Genomic DNA, 18,931 nt, shown 5'->3' with positions numbered 1-18,931 from the left:
GTTGAACAAAGCATTTACTGTTATTAGGCCATTGTAATTTGGGCATTGGCTTTTTAAAATAGAAAGCATCACCCTACCTAACACAGCAAGGAAACACTTTACCAAGCCTCCAGAAACATAATCAACTGCTTTACAAGTCCAGGATAACCTGAATGTGCAGAGTGGAGCAATTTTGGGCACTGCACTTGAATCAAAATAGCCATACATAAATCCTACATAATAAAGCCATACAACAAATCCTAAATAAACCAGTTGTCTTGCATATAAGTTTAAAAAACCATGAAAGTTAATATACAATTTAAATGTTTTAAACATTTTTATTTTCCTACAGCAAAACAGGTCTATGTTTATTTAGCATTATCTTTAAAGATTGTTATCACTTTTAAAAATCACGATGGCATTCCAGGGCTAGTAAAATAATATTTACATGATCATAGAATACACTTGTTATTATAGATATGAACCTAAAAATTGCAACTGCAGTTAGTGGTATCATTTTCTAATACATCTAGGATTATGAAAGAAAGAGCTTAAAAAGAGGATCAGTTTCACTTGCCACTAAAAAGAAGTTGGTGTTTACTAACCTGGTTTCCAGGGAATTGGTATCCTTCAACAGAATAGCTCTTTAAAAGACCTGTTTTTCTATGACCTAACTAAATCCATGCTGTCAACTAACACTTCTTTATGGGGGAAATATTTAGCACCTTATTAGAGAAAGAATGTAGGATAGATCAGCTTTTCAGGAGAATATGGATCTTGTTAGCAGGTTAGTTAGCCCCAAATGCTCCAAGAACATGTGATAGAATAAGACACCCAAAGCACATAAAGTCTATGATTGTGTGTCTTTTTTAAATCAAGTTGTCATTTCTTGAGCCCTTTTACAATCTCCTTTCATTCCTCTCCATTTGTCCTTGGCACTATTTGGTGGGGATAAAAAAAACAGATAAAATCATCCACAAATGGGGATGCCTGGGTGGCTCAGTTGGTTGGACCACTGCCTTCAGCTCAGGTTGTGGTCCCGAAGTCCCAGAATAGAGTTCCGCATCGGGCTCCCAGCTCCATGGGGAGTCTGCTTCTCCCTCTGACCTTCTCCTCGCTCATGCTCTCTCTCAATGTCTCTCTCTCAAATAAATAAATAAAATCTTAAAAAAAAAAAGTATCAACAAGTGAATTTTGCTACTTTTTGAACTTCAAAAAAAAAATCAGAAAACAACAAAGAACTTATGAAAGGTGTGAGGTTTCACTCTACTTGTAAGTTAACAAATCAGTCTTTTAGTTTCAGGGATGCTACCAAAAGACACAAGACACTTAGGTCAGAGAGAAAGGAACTTACTACTCACCAATGCCAGTAGTCAGAGCATCAAAAGTTATCATACTTCCTCAAACCTAATTTCCAGAGTTTTTGAGTCCAAGACAGTGGCATAGGAAGATCCTGAATTAACTTATGCCCACAGACACAGCAAATCACCTATATTGAGAGCAATTCCTCCTGAAGAACTGAGGGCTGATTGAACAGCTTCTGTGTAATAAAGGATAGAAGAACCACACAGAGGATAGGAGACAGAAACACAGTAACCATGGCACCCACAGTACCACCCACAGTAGGAAAGGTTATCACTAGAGGGCCAGCATATAGATTCACCCAACCTAAAGTATAGCAAAAATAAAAACAAAGAGCAAAAGCACACACACACACACACACACACACACATGAGTTTAAAGGGGAACTATTGTAAGGGACATACCCTAGAGCATCTGCCAAATGGTAGGAAAAACTGCTGGAACTCTCTCTGGGGTAAGAGGTACTAGCAAGCGCCATTGTTTACATTTCCCCTTCACCTTGGTAGTGCAGACAGCAGCAAGGTCTAGGTGCTCTAGTCAACCTGCTAGAGCCATTGCAGTGAGCTTTGGGCCCCTAGCCCACAAAGCTCTAGCCATCCCCCACAAGGTGCCCCCTGCCAGTAGCTGCTCTAATTCCATCCATCGCACCAAAGCAGCCATAGAATGGCATTCACTGGGAAATCCCCAGCCATCCTACCAAGGCACTCCCTGCACAAAGCACACTGGCTATGTCCACTCCGGTTCCAGCCATCTCAGAGTGTAACCCCGGTCAGCACATCTTGGAAACCCTCTGACCCCCTGGGCTTCTTCAATTTCAGCTAACCAGAGCAGCTCTGGCACAGAGTGTCCAGGAACACCTGGCCAAAGGCCAATGAAGCTCCAGCCATCCCATCAGGGTGACCACACAGCAAAACACCCTGGAACTCCTGACTTGCACCTATTCCAGCTTCAACCAACCAGCCGAAGCCACTGAAGAACATGCAGACAACAGTGGGGATATTCCGACACAAGGCCACTCTTTCAGAACTAGAGAGGCAGTTATTCTACCTAATGCACAGAATAAAATACAGAAAGCCAAACAAAATGAAGAAATAGTGGAATATGTTACAAATGAAAGAATAAGACAAGCCTCAGAGAGAGAACTAAATGAAATGGAAATACCCTATCTATCTGATAAAGAGCTCAAGGTAATTGTCATAAAGATATTCACTACAGTTGAGAGAAGAGTAGATGAACTCAGAACTTGAAGATAGAGAATATAAAAAAGAACAAATTAGAGTTAAAGACTACAATAACTAAATGAAAAATACACTAGAGGAAATCAACAGCAGAAAAAAGAATGCAGAAGAATGGATCAGTGATCTGCTAAGAATGGATTAGTGAAGAGCAAAAAGTAAAAAGCATTTTTTTAAAAGATAGGTTAAAGAGATCTCTGAGATATTTTCACATGTACTAACATTCACATTATAGGGGTCCCAGACAGAAAAGAAAGAAAGGGGTGAAAAAATTATTTGAAGAAATAATAGCTGGAAATTTCCTAAGCTGGATAAAGAAACATATTCAGGTCCAGGAACCACATGTCCCAAACAAGATGAATGCAAAAAGATACGCACCAATATGTATTATACTTAAAATAGTAAAGTTAGGGGCGCCTGGGTGGCTCAGTCGTTAAGCATCCTGGGATCGAGCCCCACATCAGACTCACTGCTTGGCAGGAAACCTGCTTCTCCTTCTCCCACTCCCCCTGCTTGTGTTCCCTCTCTCACTGTGTCTCTCTCTCCGTCAAATAAATAAATAAAATCTTTTTAAAAATTAAACAAAAATAGTAAAATTAAAGATAAAGGGAAAGTCTTAAAAGCAGCAAAAGAAAAGAGAGTGACATACAAGAAAGCACTCATAAGACTATGAGCTGATTTCCCAGCAGAAACTTTGCTGGTCAGAGAAAATGGAAGGGTGTGTTTAAAGCACCAAAAGGGAAAAATTTACAACCAAGCAAAATTATTATTCAGAGTTGAAGGAAAGACAGATTCCCAGACAAGCAAAAAGCAATGCATCACTTTAAATGAGCCTTATAAGAAATACTAAGGATCTTCTTTAAGTGGAAAAGAATCAGCCATAACTAGAAATTTTAAGAATATCAGAAAAATATCCCACTGGTAAAAGCAAATATTTAGTAAAGGCAGTAAATCAGCCACTTAAAAAGTCAGTATGAAAATTAAGGGATAAAAATAGTAAAATTAACTATAACTATAGGGCTATATCGGGGTCCCCATCATATATGTCCCCACATAGGGATATCTAAACATATTAAACAAATATTAGCAGACATAAATGGAGAAACTGAAAGTAACACAATAAAAGTAGGGGACTTTAATACCCCATTTACATCAGTGGATAATCCAGACCCTCCCCCCCAAAAAAATCAATGAGGGAACATTGGCCTTTAACAACACATTAGACCAGATAAAATTAATAGATCTGTACAGAAATTATCATCCAAACGCTACAGAATTCACATTCTTTTCAAGTGCACACAGAACATTCTCCAGGATAGATCAACTATTAGGTCACAAAACAAGTCTCAATAAATTCAAGAAGACTGAAATCATATCAAACATCTTTTCCAACAACAATATAAACTAAAAATCAACTATGAGGGAAAAAGCTGGGGAAAAAAAAACATGTGGAGGCTAAACAACATGCTACAACATGAAACAGTGGGTCAATGAAGAACTCAAAGAGGATACAGAAATATCCTGAGACAAATTAAAATGGAACCACAATATATATTCTGGTTCCATTTTATAGAAATGTGTTTTGTTTTGTTTTGTTTTGTTTTTGTGTTTTGCTGTATCCCATTATATACATATCCCATTATATACATATATAATAGGATACAGCAAAAGCGCTTCTAAAGGAGAAGTTTAGAGTGATACAGGTCTACCACAAAACAAGAAAAATCCCAAATAAATAACCTGATGTTATATCTAAATGAACTAGAAAAAGAACAAACAAAACCCACAGGCATGAGAAGAAGGAAAACAAAGATCAGAGCAGAAATAAATGAAAAAGAGATTTTTTAAAAATATAAAAGATCAATGAAACGAAAAGCTGATTCTTTGAAAAGATAAGTAAAATGGATAAATCTGTAGCCATAGTCATCTAGAAAAAAGAGAGTGGACCCAAATAAATAAAATCATAAATGAAAGAGTAAAAGCTATACTTGGTAACACAAAAATATGAAGGATCATACAAACTATTATATATAAACATATTGGACAACTTAGAATAAATTCCTAGAAATATACAATTCTTCCCAGACTGAATCACAAAGAAAAAGTAAATCTCAATACACTATTACAAGAAATGAAATTGAAGCAGTAATTAAAAAAAAAATAAACTTACCAGAAAAAAAATGTCCATGAGCAGATGACTTCACTGATGAATCTATCAAACATTTTTAAAGTAAAGTTAGTACCTTTCCTTTTCAAATTATTTCAAAAAAATTGAAGATAAAGGAAGGCTTCCAAACTCGTTTTACCAGGCCAGCATTATCCTAATACTGAAAGTATGCATACACATCACACACACACAAAGAAAGTTACAGGCCAATATCTCTGATTAACATAGATGAAAAAACCTCAACAAAATATTAGCACACTCGATTCAACAATACATGAAAAGAATCATACTATGTGATCAAATAGAATTTATCCCAGGGATACAGCAATGGTTCAACATCTGCAAATCAATCAGTGTCTATCACATTAATAAAACAAAGAATAAAAATCACACAATCCCAAAGATGCAGAAAAGCATTAGACAAAATTCAAAATCTATTTATGATGAAAACTCTCAACAATGTGAGTACAGAGGGAATGTACCTCAAGATAATAAGGACACTATACGGCAAACACAGCTAACATCCTACTCCACGGTGAAAAGCTAAAAGTTTTTCCTATAAAATCAGACACAAGACTAGAGAAGACTGGCATGCCCATGCCTGCCACTTTTATTCAACATGGTACTGGAAGTCCAAGCCATAGCAATTTGGAAGGTAAAAGAACTGAAAATCACTCGAATTAGAAAGGAAGAAATAAAACTCTCACCCTTTGCTGATGGCATGATAGTATGTATAGAAAACCTTAAAGTCGCCACCAAAAAAACTATTGGAACAAATTAATTCAGTAGAGTTGCAGGATACAAAATTAACACACAGAAATAAATTGTGTCTCTACACACTAATAACAAGCTACCAGAGAAATTTTTAAAAATTCCCATTTAATTGCAGATAAATTTGACGAAGGACATGAAAGACCTGTACTCTGAATTTTATTGAACAGTGATGAGAGAAACTGAAGAAGACACAAATAAGAGATATTCTGTGCCTATACACTGGAATAATTAACATTGTTAAAATGTCCATACTAACTAAAGCAATCTACAGATTCAATGCCATTCCTACCAAAATAGCAATGGCATTTTTCACAAAACTGGAATAATCATAAAATCTGAATGAAATCACAAAAGACCTCAAATAGCCAAAGCAATCTTTAGAAAGAACAAGCTAGAGGTACCCAGCTCCAGATTTCAAACTATACAAAGATGTAATAATCAAAATAGTGTTATATTCAGTTATAGACAAAGAATGAAATCTTACCATTTGGAATGACAAGGATGGACCTAGAAGGTATTATGCTAAGTGAGATAAGCCACACAAAGACCAATATCATATGACCTCATTTACACGTGGAATCTAAAATATAAAACAAATGAACAAATAAAACAAAACAGAAACAGACTCACAAATACACAAAACAAATTGTTACCAAATCCGAATCTCGTATAATGGACAACATGCCAGCTCTCCCTCTGCTCTGGAGGATAATACTATATTATTATAGGCTGGAAGCAAGCCTATCTTCATTCCAGACAAAGACACTATTTCTGTTTAGTATAAAAAAATCCTTAAAAAAAAAAGTCAGAATAAAAGGGGGCAAACAAAGTCTCACTCTTAAGATGTGCAAAGCTCATAGGTATGAAAATTCTCTGTCCCTCTCCTTAGTATCTATGTATTTATATATTCTGTACACTGTGTAAGGCATAGCAAGGTTAAGGCAGAGCAGGGTTTAATAAATACTTATTTTTGATTGAATTAACTATCACCAACCAGGGATTTATATACATATATACTATTAGCCCTTAAATAACATGGGTTTGGACTATATGGGTTCACTTATTACCAGATTTTAAAAATAAATACAGTATAGTACTGTAAATGTATTTTTTCTTATTATTTTCTTAAAAACATTTTCTTGTTCCCAAGTTTCTCTGTTATAAGAATATAGTATATGATACGTATAATATACAAAATATGTGTTAATCTGTATAGATATATGTATGCATATATCTATATTTTATACTTTGTGCATCTTAAATGTTGAAATTTGTAATTCTATGCTTTTCTTCAGAATATAGAAAAACGTGTTTATTATTATTGACTCAGGCAGACTCAAGTTGAAGTGCAGAGTCAAGTTAAAATAGAGGAATGATACTAGGTAATAGATATTCTGCCCCCTCAAGTAACAGGTCTTAGAATGGCATATTAATTCTCTCTTCCTTTGTAGATTGAATCCTTTTAATAAACTGTGATCCACAAGATATATGAAAGGAAATGCAGTTTGCGAAGGAAACCAAAAAAAATAATGCTTATTGAAAACACTATGATTTTCCCTCCAAAGTGTATTCATAAGGAGCCTGTTAAAAGGGTGTGAAACCTTCCGTTCCGTGAGAGAACACATTAGGATTTTCTTTCTGTCTCTTTTTAGACTTGCATCTACCAAGAATCTCCTTTTTAATAACAGGGCCAGGTCATGCTGTTAAATATATGCTGCTATTTGTGGCATTTTGCTAGTTTCTCAGTGGTTTCAGATCAGTTTTCACTTTTCACAGAATAAAAGTTTAGGGGAAAAGGGAAGGTCAGATTACAATGAATTGGTGCTATTAGTAGTTTATATACTGGGTGGGGGGTGGAGAGAGGCAGGAGTAAATTAGAAACAGAGCTAGCAGTAGGGTAAAGCTTATTGGATTTGTTACTTTGTTAAGTACTATGCATTAAAAATTTCTCTCCTTGGTATTTAAAATCACCCTCAATAGTCTGAGCCTTACCTGAAATTAAACAATAAAACTAACTTGCTGGATTTTCTTAGGCAAAGTCAAAATGGCTACTAATTTCCCCAGGTTATTTACCCTTTGTTTGAAGAGCACTAGACAACCAAAATAAATGAATGTGCAGCTGCCAGTTTATAATGAAGAGCACACCACCACTATTGCCTACTAATTACAGCCCAAGAGTTTAATTAAGATATAATTACTCATTTTAGTACCATATTGCCTTAATTCTCCTGCAAAAGAGTTCAATCCATAGATATAGTCCATGGTGGTTCAGTCGTCCACCTGGCCTCAGAATGTAGCTTTTGAGCGAGTTTCAGAGCATACATCATGGATTTACTAATACATTTTCCTCTTATCTTTCAGAAATAACATTTTGTTGCTGTTGTTGGAATAAAGCCCTTCTCTCTCCCAATGCTCTCATTCAATCCTCATTTAAATGAATAAAACACTTAGGGTGACACTTGATTGTAGGATTTGAAAGCATGGAAATGTGCAGATAAATATAGTTAACGGTTGATTTTTTTTGTTGTTATTTAATTCATGCCTTAGTCTAAATGGCTCAGGATGATTACTATTTCTTTACAGCCACACAAAAAGAAATCCTGCAATGCTGTAAACTGCTGGGATTAGAGTCCAAATCTATATTCTTCCAGTTCTTGTAATATTTCACCAGTCGGAAAAAATGTCGGAGACACCAGAAGTATGTTGAAAGAAAGAGTCTCCTTCCTCTCCCACTTCACCTTGATTTCAATTCATAATGTCCACAGGAAGCAGTAGGAAATACTCCTTTAAACTGACATCTCCCTCTTAGATAATAGATCCTATGGAAGCAGTGTTAAATTGTATTATGATTTATTTTAATATATTACATGGGTGTATAGGGATTTCTATTACCTATAAAAGAGACTGTGTTTCTTCCTGCTTAGGAGAAGTTAGTCTAAGATATGTATTCATTGATCCATATCACCTGTTAGTGCTCCCGACAGGAAAAATACATATGGCTCCCACCTACCTATCTCTAACCAGTGGAGGTTATGAGTTTTACTCAGAGAACCTGCAGAAGTTACAATAGCCTTGATTTACATGCACAGCTTGATGCTCAAAGGGTCTTGGGGCTGCAGGTTATTTTAGTGTATACTAGTAATCTCTACTGCTTAGAGGCGGGTTAGATGGGCCGTATATTCCTTTCTTGTCAAGATCACTAATGGGTAATATTTCAATGTAGATATGAAAGTTTATTTTTAAATTTTTTTAAAGATTTTATTTATTATTTATTCGAGAGAAAAAAGAAAGAGAGGGAGAGCACTGAGGGAGAATGAGAGGGTGAAGCAGAATCCCCACTGAGCAGACAGCTCAATGTGCGACTTGATCCCAGGACCCTGAGATCATGATCTGATGGAGCCACTCAGGCACCTCTAGTTATGAAAATTTATTAAAGAAGGGGCTCACTTACATGGTCTACAGCGCTTAAGAACAACAGCCATAATCTATGATTTTCATGTAATTCTATAAAAAGGAGAATGATTTTATATGTCTGGATCAAGGTTTTGGTGATTTTTTTTCAAATCTATCCTATCAGGTTCATCAAATTTAAAAATATGAATTTAAATTTTAGTTTTGCCAAAACTCCCATTGAGTCATGCTCGATAATAGAGTTTACTATATACACATAAATATCTAGATGAAAATATTACAGAAATTCATGGTTTCTAGGTCTTCCCATACAACTTTAATTGTAGGAAAAAAATCAATTAAGTTAATGAGGGTTAAGAAAAGTATGAGAAGGATTTGCAATCACAGATCTTTCTGTTAGTAAAATTGAAAATAATGATTACTAATATATCTATGTCCAGAATCACAAGACCATTTTTTAACACTAAAAAAAGCACCAAAAAGAGTATAGGTTATTTTTTTAAGATTTTATTTATTTGAGAGAGAGAGTGAAAAAGCAAGCACGACCGGGGGGGGGGGCAGGGAGTGAGGGAGGGGCAGAGGGAGTAGGAGAAGCAGACTCCCTGCAGAGCAGGGAGCCCAACTTGGGGCTTGATCCCAGAATCCTGGGATCATGACCTGAGATAAAGGTAGATGTTTGTTTAACCAACTGAGCCACCAAGTCACCCTAAAAGAGTGCAGGTTTTTTTTAATAATTTTAATTATTTGGAGGTGCCAGAGCCCAAGGCAACCGCTTAACCACTGAGTCACTGAGGCACCTCCAATTCTGTGCTGTAGTATTTACTGAATTTTTCCCTTTTAGTTAATTATTTTTCCTGGGTAGGAATAAACACAAATATTTCCTACCAGATTATAAGAGGAGCAGCAAGCGTAACATTGCTATATGTGATAGAAAGCATTTTCTGTCTCTGTCTCTTTCCCTACCTCTCCACCTCTTCCTCTTCCTCTCATTTGCACCTAAAGTCTCCATACTCTCTGAAAGAAAAAATAATAAATGCAGTGATTTTCTCCTTTATGTGACTCTTATTTAAAATTTGTTTCTGCCTCAGCACATTAGGAATAAGATGCTTTCCTTTTATTCATAACTAGACAATTTTTATTTGGGTTTCCTATCTGGGAAATATAAAAAAGAATCATTAAATTGAAGGGAGTATTTTTTCTCTTCAATTCTCTTTATATTATAGAAAAATTCCAGTTATTTTTAGAATTCCCTGGTTGTTATTTCATATTCATAGTTTAAAGATCTCACGATTGACTGAACAATGTAAAAGCAAAAATCAACAACAAAAATAACAATAATAAAGCTATGGTCCAATATGAAAGCATTAAACTAAATTACTTTGTAAAAATACCTCTGTCATTTTCTTACTTTGCTTTTATTTCTAGGGTACAATATTATCCCTTTAATATCCTAGTACAAGAAACTGATTTTAATATATAATACACAATTCTAAGAAACTTCATAATGAAGTATTAATTTTCTCAAAAACAAAATTCGTTTCATGCTAATAAAAGTATATTTACTTTTATTACTGTGACTGGGAATCAACTCAAGATGTAAATGTCTCTTTTAATTAAATATCATAGGCTGATAAGTTTTTAATTATTATTTTGAAAAAATATAGTATAATCTTTCCTAGATGATCCTACTCATAGGCAGTAAAATCAAGGTATGATAAATAGATTTTCAAGTGTATGAAAAGACCTTCCCTACTTATCTATAGATAAGTCACTGTAGTGGATTGAATAGTAGCTTTCAAAAACATAAGTCTACTTGGAATATGTAAATATGACTTTATTTGGAAAAAGGGTCTTTGCAGATATAATGAAGTTAAGAATCTTGAGATGACAACACCCAAGAACAAATAATCCAATCAAGAAATGGGCAGAGGACATGAACAGACATTTCTGCAAAAAAGACATCTAGATGGCCAAAAGACACATGAAAAAGTGCTCTACATCATTTGGCATCAGAGAAATACAAATTAAAACCACAATGAGATACCACCTCACACCAGTCAGAATGGCTAAAATTAACAAGTCAGGAAATGACAGATGCTGGCGAGGATGCAGAGAAAGGGGAACCCTCCTACACTGTTGGTGGGAATGCAAGCTAGTGCAACCACTCTGGAAAACAGCGTGGATGTTCCTCAAAAAGTTGAGAATAGATCTACCTATGACCCAGCAATTGCATTACTGGGTATTTACCCTAAAGATACAAACGTAGTGATCCAAAGGGACACGTGCACTCAAACATTTATAGCAGCAATGGCCACAATAGCCAAACTATGGAAAGAATCTAGATTTCCATCAACAGATGAATGGATAAAGAAGAAGTGGTATATATATACAATGGAATACTATGCAGCCATCAAAAGAAATGAAATCTTGCCATTTGCGACTTGACATGGATGGAACTAGAGGTATTGTGCTTAGCGAAATAAGTCAAACTGGAGAAAGACAACTATCATATGATCTCCCTGATATGAGGAAGTGGAAATGCAATGTGGGATGTTTGGGGGGTAGGAAAAGAATAAATGGAACAAGATGGGATTGGGAGGGAGACAAACCATATGTGACTCTTAACCTCACAAAACAAACTGAGGGTGGCGGGGGGGAGGGGGTAGGGTTAGGGTTGGTGAGGTTATGGACATTGGGGAGGGTATGTGCTATGGTGAGTGCTGTGAAGTGTGTAAACCTGGCAATTCACAGACCTGTACCCCTGGGGCTAATAATACATTATATGTTTATAAAAGAAAAATAAAAATTTAAAAATTTTTAAAAAAAGAATCTTGAGATGAGATCATCCTGTATTATGAAAGAAAAAATAATAAATGCACCTGGGTGACTCTGGGTTAAGCCTCTGCCTTCGGCTAAGGTCATGATCTCAGGGTCCTGGGATCAAGCCCCACATCAAGCTGTTTGCTTGGCTGGGAGGCTGCTCCCCCCACCCCTGCGCCTCTCTCTGCCTACTTTTGATCTCTGTTGAATGAATAAACAAAATCTTAAAAAAAAAAAAAAAAAAGAAGACGAAGAAGGAAAAAAAAAAAAAAAGATGGGCCTATGAGAGGACATAGAAACACACACAAAAAAGCCATGCAAAGACAGAGAGATTGGAGTTATCTTGCCACAATTCAAGGATGCTTGGAGCCACCCAAAGCTGGAAAGGGCAAGGAAGCATTCTCCTCTAAAACCATCAGAGGCAGCCTGCCAACACCTTGATTTCAGACTTCTGGCCTTGAGAACTGTGAGAAAATAAATTTCTGTTGCTTTAAGCCATGAAGTCCATGGTAATTTGTTATGGTAGCCCTAGTTTGTTATAATGTCCTGAAGGGTCTGTCCTTCAGAACAAATCTCTGAAGCTGGTTATGTGAGAAAAGCTGTCCTGTGTTAGAATCACCTATTTTGGGAGACTCAGCCCGAGTATAGGAGTTAATGAACACTAGGTCCTAGCCTGGACACTTACTTGCTAGATGTCTTGGGAATTTTTTTCTCTTATACATTTTCTATTAAAATAATGATGACACTTTTAAAATTCTATGCTAAAATCCTTTTTTTTCTCCTTACTAAACGAAAGAATCTTTTTTGGAAAAGTGAGAAAAATTCCACTGCAACAATCCCTTGGAAATGAATTTAATTAATTATTAAAAATGCAACACTGCAAAATGCAAAAAGAAAAGAATATGGCCAAGAATCACATTTCTCAAGCTTTGAGGTCCACCTTATGGGAAATTATTCAAAGACATTCTTCACATCATTACAAATACCTTTGCATCATAATTTTCTGAGTATCTTTAAAGACATTTTGAGAAATATGAGAAGAGACAAGCTCTGAATTTCTCATAGAGATGTTTCTTTTTCTACTCTTTGGAAAACAAAACAGCCACTAAAATATGACCTATGCTTATATGGGTAGGGAAATTAAAATTAGTTCATGTTCTCAAACTCAGATTACCTAAGTAGAATGAATTTTCTAGGACAGCTTAGGTTCTGCATACCTGATTCTTTAGAGGGGCAGCTGTACTCCAATTCCCTGAAGGCACGTTGTGGCCCCTGTGACTTGAAGGCAAAGAGCAGCTGCCATCCCTAATATTCAGAATGAGACCCACCACTGACATTTTCAAGGTCAAGAGAAATCATTGAGATGGGAAATCACAGACTTTATGCTAAATTATTTTAGAGATACACATCAAGCTAACAAACTCAGTTTGAATTCTCTTCCCCTTAGGTTCTCTTCCATATAGGACAGTGAACTGGAAAGGTCTACACCTACCAATATCATTAAGTCTTTTGCAATCCTTTTCTCTTCACCTCATTCTCACTGAAGCCTGCAAAGTCTCCTCCCAGTTTCCACCCCTGGAATTGGACAATTGGACAATTGGACAATTGGATTGTCCAATTTAACTTTCTCTTATCTATTTGGGGCCATGTTTTTTGTTTTTGTTTGTTTTTTCTGCATTCCCCCATCAGCCACTGGTATTATGTGGATCCAGTTACTATTAGGAATTGGTCTCTTCCCACACATATTTTGAGATTTATGATAATTCTCTGCTACCTTGGTTTGGAGTAGGTGTTGTCCACAGACTTTTTGTTTGCCTGCCTAAACAGTTGTTCTGCCAGTTTTTGAGGGGGGGATCAAAAAAGATAAAAATACCCCAATCAGGATTCTCGCTCATTGGAGAATGACCTATTGGAACCTTATTTACCTTATCCATACATTACAGAAAATAATAGTAGCTATCTTATAGGATTGAGATAAGAAATAATATGAGACATGTACATTTTTAACACTGGCTCCAAATCAGAATATGAATGTTAACTTTTATTTTTAGCAAGTAGGTTCAAGCTCCTTCAGAAACTTCTAGATTTTTTTGCCATGAAATTCCAAAGAAGTTTTCTATTTGTTTTCAGAACACACAGCAGATAAGAAACTGCAAACTAACAGGTGGTAGGAGGTGCTATTACTCACAATTTCAATTACAGGAGAAGGGCTATTTGACAGCCTAATATTTGAGGGAAGGCACAGAAGTAAAAAGTGATAAAGAACTATATTATTCTTCAGTAACATAATGGACACTTATACTTTTCACTTAGAGATTATAGTGTTGCTATGTAATAGCTTGAAAAACATTTAAAGTTTCTTTAAATAAAACAGAAGTTTACTCCCTTAAAAGTTTTTTTTTTTAAAACTTGACCACAAAACACATTTCACTAAGAATATTGTACTTAGTGGAAAAAAAAAAGAATATTGTTATGTCGTCATTCTTCCTTATGTTAAATAAATGGATATCTATCTATCTATAACTAAAGAAAAAACACATTAAAATCACTTTGCTATTCAAAGTTATAATGAAGGACAAATCACGTGCCATTCATCATATCAAACACTCTCCCACTACCATGCAGAAAACCCAGTGCAATATGTGATGTCTATTCATTTATCTTCTTTTTTTTTTAAAGATTTAATTAATTAATTTATTTGTCAGAGAGAGAGAGAGAGAGAGCAAGCGCACAAGCAGGCAGAGGCAGAGAGAGAAGGCAGCCTGATGCCGAACTCGATCCCAGGACCCTGGGATTATGACCTGAGCTGAAGGCAGCAGCTTAACCGACTGAGCCACCCAGGGGATCCCTATTCATCTATCTTCTAACAGAATTATTTTAAGGAAGTACAATCTCTATATCAACTTTTTGCTATTTGAAAAATTGAGTAGTTTGGTGGTAGAATTATCTTATCTCCAACTGAAGAAACTGATACAAGAGATTCAGTGAAGCTCAATTCTTTTTATTTTTTTAAGATTTTATTCTTTTGACAGAGAGAGAGAGAGAGAGAGAGACAGAGAGAAAGAGCACAAGCAGGGGGAAATGGCAGGTAGAGGGAGAGGGAAAGGGAGAAGCAGCAGGATCTCCACTGAGCAAGGAGCCTGATGTGGGGATTGATCCCAGGATGCTGGGATCATGACCTGAGCTGAAGGTAGACTCTCAAGGGACTGAGTCACCCAGGTGCCCTGTGAAGCTCAATTCTAATGTCCTTTTTCATGCTACTGTGCAACATAGTGGCATTTTAACGACCTCACAGTGTAATCTTGGAGTTGTCTGCCTTTTGAGCTCTCTTTTAATTTCCCTAGAGTGTAAATAACTGACGAGTAGAAGCCAACATCTGAGACCAGGTTATGACTAGAGCGGGAACACTGAAGATTTATGTCTCACTTGAAAACCATCAGTAAAATATTACCTAACGCCCAATTTTCTGGCTAACTTGGTGATTCTGAATGACTTATGTAGTTTGTATCCCCATGTCCTCATCTGTAAAGAGCAACTGGCTCACTTCATAGAAAAATCTTGAGACTCTTACAGCAGTATAAATGATATAATGACCAAAGAAGATAAGGAAAGGGATCCAGAGGGCCACCAGATAAAAGGATTGGTCACCTTCTACTCATACAGAATCTGAGAGGCTAGGAAACAAGCACCTTGCTACAAAATAAGAGTCAGGAAAGGAAAAAAAAACAACAGATAGTTGAAGTCTCACGGTTCTTGGACTCTCAGCATCACTTAATAAATTAACCATATCCCTTACTCTTTTTTTTTTTTTTTAAGATTTTATTTATTTATTTGACAGACAGAGATCACAAGTAGGCAGAGAGGCAGGCAGAGAGAGAGAGAGGAGGAAGCAGGCTCTCTGCTGAGCAGAGAGCCTGACGTGGGGCTTGATCCCAGGACCCTGAGATCATGACCTGAGCCGAAGGCAGAGGCTTTAACCCACTGAGCCACCCAGGTGCCCCAATATGTCCCTTACTCTTGCAATACTCCCTTTCTACCTATCAGGCCAATACAACCGGGATTATTCTCCTAACCTCTCAGACTACTCCCTTCTCTATGTGATTTTTTTTCCTTTGTGGTCCCTTATCTTCTTCACTTTTCTTTCTGCTTTCACTTTCTTTCTGTATGATTTTTTAAAAGCTGACACTGTATTAGGTTATTTATTTATTTATTTATTTATTTAAGTTTATTGGCATTCCCATTTTGACTGAGTTCCTTCATAGGAAAAACATCATGATATTTAAATGAAGAGATAAATGACAATATTGATTCATGTGAATCCATTTAAATTAAGAACAACAATATGCTGAGTGAAATAAGTCAAGCAGAGAGAGTCAATTATCACATGGTTTCATTTATTTGTGGAGCATAACAAATAGCATGGAGGACATGGGGAACTGGAGAGGAGAAGGGAGTTGAGGGAAATTGGAAGGGGAGGTGAACCATGAGAGACTGTGGACTCTGAAAAACAATCTGAAGGTTTTGAAGGGGCGGGGGTGGTGGTGAGAGTTTGGGGAACCAAGTGGTGGGTATTAGGGAGGGCACGTATTGCATAGAGCACTGCGTGTGGTATAAAATCATGAATACTGTTACGCTGAAAAGAAAAAAAAAAGAACAACAGTATGGAGAATCAAAGGGGAGACCACAAAGTGGAAGAACTATTATTCAGGAAATATTAAAATTACTATAATCAATTAAATTAAAAGAGACATTCATTAGAAAATAGGAAAAGGCCTGAATAGGTCCTTCAAAGAAAAAAAAATTCCAATGGTCAATAAATAAGAAAAGTTACTGCACCTCAATAATAATAAGGTAAATTCAAATTAGAGTGATTTTGAACAATCACTACCCCTTCAGCAGATTAGTAAAAATTAAAACATTTAATATACCAAATGTTGTTAGGATGTGGCACAATAAGAACTCACATACCTTACAGATGGGTGTGTTAGGTGTTTAGCCGCTTTGAAAAGTAATGTGACTTATCTAAGTTGAAGATTTTCATTCCTGATGCTCCATCAATTTCACTTATAAGTATACTTCTGAGTATAAAGGGCAACTGTTATAATTGTGCAGAAGAAGTGATGTGTAAGAGTATTCATGGCAGCATTACGTGTGATAGCTCTAAAGTTTCACACATTATGTGTGAAAGCCCTAAACAATCCAATATCAAGCTAAATAGAATGAAAATATATTTTATAATTCTTAATGTATTCATACAATAATATTTATGGAGCAAGGTAAATAAACCATGTCCCGATATAATGACATTTGTGATTACAAACATAATGCTGAGCAAGTCTCAAAATAATGCATAGGGTATAATTTATATAAAGTTCAAAAACAAGCAAAGCTAAACTATATTGGTATGGAGTACATAGATGGTGACTGTCTAAAGAGAAGGAAGGAAATAATGATTATGGTAAAAATCAGGAGAGTTGTTGCCTCTGGTGGGAGGAGGTCACTGTAATTAGGAGGGCACGCACAAGTTAGGCATGGAGGTGGAGGGAGTGTCTGCTGTGTTGGACAAGTTGTTTCTTGATCTTTTGGCAGTTATAGAAATAGATGCTTGATTTATAATCCTTAAACCTCCCACAATTAGAAAGCAAAACAACCACACACACAAAAATAATGAAAGAAATATGGCAACTGGCCTCTAAAGATGATGTTCCAATGAACCATGCACTTAATACTGTCCCCTCCTCGTGAATCTGGTCTACCTTTCACCCATGGGATACGGTGAAAGTGATACTACAGGACTTCTCATGGAGATCATAAAAGCCACAGAGTATGTTTTTCAGTATTCTCTTAGAATGCTTACTCCAGGGAAAGCCAACCACTATGTAAGAAGTCTGACTACTCCAAGGCTGCCATGCTACAGATGTCTGCACTAGTCATGTGGAGAGGCCTCATGAAGAGATAGATGTCCAACCAGCCTGAATTACTCCAGCCATCTCAGCCCAAGCACCAAATACATAGATAAAGAAGTCTTTACACAACACTAATCACAACTGTAAGAGAGTCTCTAAGCATCTAGCTGAGTCCAATCAACTCCCAAAACTGTGAGAGATAATAACAATAATAATAATAATAAATTGATATTTTAAGCCACAATTGTGTTGGTTTGCTATGCAGCAATAAATAACTGAAACAGAATGAGTGGAAAAATTAGAAAAAATAAAGTGGGAAATTTATGTTGTAATTAATTAAGATTAGGAAAAAACAGAATCTCGTATATCTAAATAATAAAAATTCAGCACTTCTTGGAATATGGCTCACTCATGTATTTCAACAAATACACGCTTTTCTTAGTGACAAACTTATATTTTCAACTGTCTGTTGGACACCTCTACCCAGATATCCTGTTGGGTTTTTTGTTACAAAATGAACAATCCCCTTCCCCTGAAGTTGGCTCCTTTTCCTAAGTTAATACTTCTGTTAATGTCAGAGTAACTCACATTCATATTTTCTTTTTTTTTTTTTAAGATGTTATTTATTTATTTGACAGACAGAGATCACAAGTAGGCAGAGAGGCAGGCAGAGAGAGAGGAGGAAGCAGGCTTCCTGTTGAGCAAAGAGCCCGATGTGGGCCTCGATCCCAGGAACCTGGGATCATGACCTGAGCCGAAGGCAGAGGCTTTAACCCACTGAGCCACCCAGGAGCCCCTCACATTCATATTTTCACTTAGTTACATTTACTTAATTAGATATGAAGTCTTATAAATACTAGCTTTCATCTGTTCATTCAGTCATTCATTCCTTCAATAAATAATCAGTCCCTACTAAGTTCTAGGCACTAAACTAGGTGCTAGGCTATAGAGGTGACCAACCAGTCATGCTTCCTGCCATCAATAGGGCTTTCTACAAAATTCTTGCAGTATCATTTTCCATTTCATTTCCACTATCTCCACCTACTTTATAGGCTTTATTTCCTTTCACTTGAACTAATGGTTAATTTCTCTACCAAGAGAACAGGGTTTTTTGCCTACCGTTTTCACTGGTCTAGCACAGCCATGCTGCCAAATTGATCTTTGTACTCTGATTACTGTATTCCTTCACAAAAGTGACTGACTGATACACTACTGATATGCTTCCTCTTCCCAGAATTTAAATGCAACATTTAATGCAACACTTAATAGCATCATCC

Source organism: Mustela putorius, unplaced genomic scaffold, assembly GCF_011764305.1.
Source record: "Mustela putorius furo isolate JIRA1106 unplaced genomic scaffold, ASM1176430v1.1 tig00003863_pilon_pilon_pilon, whole genome shotgun sequence".
In the NCBI taxonomy this organism is placed as follows: Eukaryota; Metazoa; Chordata; class Mammalia; order Carnivora; family Mustelidae; genus Mustela; species Mustela putorius.
Note: the sequence above shows the minus strand (reverse complement) of the source record.